This window comes from Ambystoma mexicanum, chromosome 6p (assembly GCF_040938575.1).
Source record: "Ambystoma mexicanum isolate Mex_15411 chromosome 6p, UKY_AmexF1_1, whole genome shotgun sequence".
In the NCBI taxonomy this organism is placed as follows: domain Eukaryota; kingdom Metazoa; phylum Chordata; class Amphibia; order Caudata; family Ambystomatidae; genus Ambystoma; species Ambystoma mexicanum.
The window spans coordinates 145,035,123-145,039,604 of record NC_090935.1 but is presented as its reverse complement, the minus strand read 5'-3'; positions in this window follow the sequence as shown (position 1 = coordinate 145,039,604).

Here is a 4,482-nt window from a genome sequence, read left to right as displayed (position 1 = left end):
TTGTGTATTTGCTGTTGCCTACTGCCTTTGCAGCCAACCTCGTGGCATTTCCAAGATGGCTGCAGTTTTCCCACTTTGTGCTCTGATGTTCCCATGCTCCTCAGACTTCCATCTGCATCCCTATTGGCCTGCTGTGAGCTGTTTTACACCAATGAGGGACCGGCAGGCTTTAGCCGGCCCCTCACCCAAGGCCCACAACGAAGGCTCTGTCTGCCCCCTGTCTGTACCATAATGCTCCCTACTGCCCCACGATGCCTGCAAGTGCCCACCTCCCCCGTTGGAGCACCGTGATGTCCGCATGTGCCCACTTCCCCCGTTGGAGCCCCGTGATGATTTGTACCCCCTTTCCCCGTTGGAGCCCCGTGATGGCCGCATGTGCCTACCTCCCCCCGTTGGAGCCCCGTGATGTCTGCGTGTGCCCACCTCCCCCTGTCGACCACCGTGATGTCCTATGTACCCCCTCCCCCTGTTGGAGCCATGTAATATCTTTTTGTGCCCCTCTCCCCTGTTGGAGCCCCGTGATGTCCTCTTGTGCCCCCTCTCCCCCTGTTGGAACCCTGTGATGTCTGCATGTGCCCCCCCTCCTCTGTTGGAGCCCTGTGATGTCCCCCCCTTGTTGGAGCCCCGTGATGTCCTCTTGTGCCCCTCTTCCCCCATTGGAGCACCATGAGGTCCTCTTGTGCCCCCGTGATGCCCCCCTCCCCCGTTGGAGCCCAGTGATGTCCTCTGTGCCCCCCTCCCCCGTAACCACTGTGATGTCCTCTGTGCCCCCCTCCCGGTTGGAGCCCTGTGATGTCCTCTTGTGCCCCGCTACCCCCTTTGAGCACCATGCCTTCATGTGCCCACCTCCCCCATTGACCACCGTGATGTCCTCTGTGCCCCCCTCCCCGTTGGAGCCCAGTTATGTCCTCTTGTGCTCCCCCTCTCCGCGTTTGACCCCCTTGTCCTCATGTGCCCCCTCCCCCCGTTGTGAGCCCTGTGATGTCCTCTGGTGCCCCACACCCCCCTTGTACTCCCTTGATGTCCTCTTTCCACCCCCTTTTCTGACCCCCTGTTGTCCTCCCCCTGCCCCTTGCCTTGCCTGGTTTCTTCTCCCCCCCTCCCATCCCAAGGCATAAATTAGTTCTTGATTAGCTAATAAACCCATTTGATTAGCAATTTTGTGCTAGTGTTTTTAATGCAACCAGAAGATACTTGAACCCAATATATAAAATGTGCAAGACTACAGCAGTTTTGTGTACGGCTGAAGTAAAATATTAGTGCGATAAGTGAGGCCTTGCAAATTCTTAAAAATTCCATTACACCTGCAGAATCACCTGATGTTGCATGGAGATATCATAGCATCCCACGGAGTGCTTTTTGCAGCAATTGTGTTTTTTTGCTGTTGCCTGCTGCCTTTGCAGCCAACCTAGTGGCACTTCCAAGATGGCCACCGTTTTCTCTCTTTCTGCTCCTCTGACTTCCATCTGCATCCCTATTGGCCTGCTGTGTGCTGTTATACACCAATGAGGGACCAGCAGGCTTTGGCCGTCCCCTCACCTAAGGCCCACTGCCTGGTTCACAATTCATCTTTCCTCATGCACCGGAGTGCGAAGACCTTTCTCTCCCTCTCCTGCCATCTTGGTTGTGCAGGGCCTCTGTTGTCACCCTTGAGGGAAGAGCACCATGCAACTAATTAACAATGCACTTGGTGCATCGACTGAAAATCGAAAAAAAGATTTCTTTTTAAAATCTGTGCCAAAATCCCTTGTAAATTTGCGCCTTCCCACCGCACAGCCTGGTATTCTCCTCCTGCTCTGACAGTGCTTTTTGCAGCAATTGTGTATGTTTGCGGTTGCCTACTGCCTTTGCAGCCAACCTCGTGGCACTTCCAAGATGGCCGCAGTTTTCTCACTTTGTGCTCTGGTGTTCCCATGCTCCTCTGACTTCCATCTGCATCCCTATTGGCCTGCTGTGAGCTGTTTTACACCAATGAGGGACTGGCAGGCTTTAGCCGGCCCCTCACCTAAGGCCCACAACGAAGGCCCTGTCTGCCCCCTGTCTGCACCATAATGCTCACCGCTTCCCCACGATGTCAGCATGTGCCCACCTCCCCCCGTTGGAGCCCCGTGATGTTTCGAGTTCCTCCCTTCCCCCGTTGGAGCCCCGTGATGGCCGTATGTGCCCACCCCCCCGTTGAGCCCTGTGATGTCTGCATGTGCCCACCTCCCCCCGTTGACCACCGTGATGTCCTTAGTGTCCCCCTCCCCCTGTTGGAGCCCGTTATGTCCTATGTGCCCCCTCCCCCCATTGGAGCCCCGTGATGTCCTCTTGTGCCCCTCTCCCCCGTTGGAACCCCGTGATGTCTGCATGTGCCTCCTCCCCATTGGAGCCCCGTGATGTCCTCCCCCCTGTTGGAGCGCCATGATGTCCTCTTGTGCCTCCCTCCTCCCGTTGAGCACCATGATGTCTGCATGTGCCCACCTGCCCCGTTTACTACCGTGATGTCTTCTGTGCCCCCCTTCCCCCATTGGAGCACCATGAGGTCATCTTGTGCCTCCCTCCCCCCGTTGGAACCCTGTGATGTCCTCTTGTACCCCCCTCCCCCGTTGAGCACCATGATGTCTGCATGTGCCCACCTCCCCTGTTGACCACCGTGATGTCCTCTGTGCCCCTCTTCCCCCATTGGAGGACCATGAGGTCCTCTTGTGCCCCCCTGTGATGTCCCCATGTGCCCCCCTCCCCGTTGGAGCCCCATTATGTCCTCTTGTGCTCCCCCCCAACCCCACTGGTCCCCCATGGATGTCCTCTTGTGCTCCCTCTCCCCGTTTCACCCCCTTGTCCTCATGTGCCCCCTCCCCCCGTTGTGAGCCCTGTGATGTCCTCTGGTGCCCCACACCCCCACTTGTACTCCCTTGATGTCCTCTTTCCACCTCCATTTTTTGGGGGCCCCCTTGAGATTCTGAGCAACACGCAATCAAACGCTGTATTGGTTCAAGAGGGATCTAACCCGTTTATTGAGGATGATTCATTCCAAATGTAAATGGGGGCATTAGAGGAATGCAAGCCCTGATTTGAAAAAGGTCTCAGGGAGACCGAAACACGTGTCATCCCTTAAGGGCACTTTTGGAAAATAAAACAATCTCTTTGAACAGTGGGGAGCAGTCTCCTTCCGGATTATTCATACTTTATACTTATGCTCAAGGGGGTTTTTCTTGGCTAAACCCGGAATCCGGTGAGACGCGACCAGTTGCACTTAATTAATCTTTTTTGAAAAATACCTAATCTCAACAAGGCTAATGTCGCCATGTTAGACCAAACCGCTGCAGCCAAGAGTTTTTGAGTAATAACAGTATTATCCCGATTAGTTCTGGTTTGCAATTATTTGAAAAAAAGAAAATGTGCGTAGCATTCCCACACAGGCCTGGCACATGAGTGAAGGGGATGATTACTTCTGCATTCTCTCTCCATTAGCCCCTTCGAACTTGCAGTGAACAGAGAAAAGAGGATAGGGAGAGCTCTGAAGGCAAGAGAGGAATGCAGGGTGAGCTGTGCTTTCATTGAACAGGGTAACTTAAATAGCTAGATTTGCTACACAAGTGCCAATTTAATTAGCAAACTTACAGTTCCCGCTCTCACGCTGGCTCTGAATCATGATGTGCCCATAGTCGCAGTGAATCCTTGCCTACTTCTGTTTCCTTTGCAACATTGGTGTTCACTGACTCCTGCAACTGTTTTTCGGTCTCCCCTCTGCCTCTCTGCTCACTGTTTTTTTATTCTCTTTCTATTCTCCTCTCTCCAGCCCCCTCTCTATCCTCCTCCCCCTCTTTCTTATTTCTAGACACTTACTCTATCTGAATTGTCCCCGGACCTAGTATGATAGTAATATTGTTTCTCTCCTCCCCTTCTCCTTACTTATTATTTGCCCCTCCCAATCCAGCTCTTTCTGAAACATTGTCAGGCCTAGTACGGGTTGCCTGTCTGTTTCCCTGTTCCTTTCTACCTGTGTCTTAGCACTTGCACTATCTGAAACGTCGCTAGGTATGAGTACGATTGTTAATTTTACATTCTTGTTGTTCATGGCCTGTAAGAATGTTTTGTATTTTCCCTTGCCGTGAAGCACTTTGAAACACATTGTGTATAGGCGCTATATAAATAAACAATCATATCATATGAGGTTAGAAAGTTGCTTTAAGAGCAGTTGGTAGACGGGATCAGGCGAACAAGGAGTCTTCCAAGGGTGTAAAGAATCTGCTAATAGAGGCCGATCAGAGCCTAATAACACATTGGACACATTACCAAAATAATACATGCAGGTTTCACCAAATGGGACCCACTAAAGACCCATATAAGAGGTTAAGCTATGACACATTACACATACAAAATAAACATGAAAGAAGTATAATTTAGAGCATCTTGTTGCACTACACATTCTTTGGAAACAAATTCTCCCTCTACTAAAGAAACCCACTCTGGACCCTGACAACCTAGGTAACCATCGCC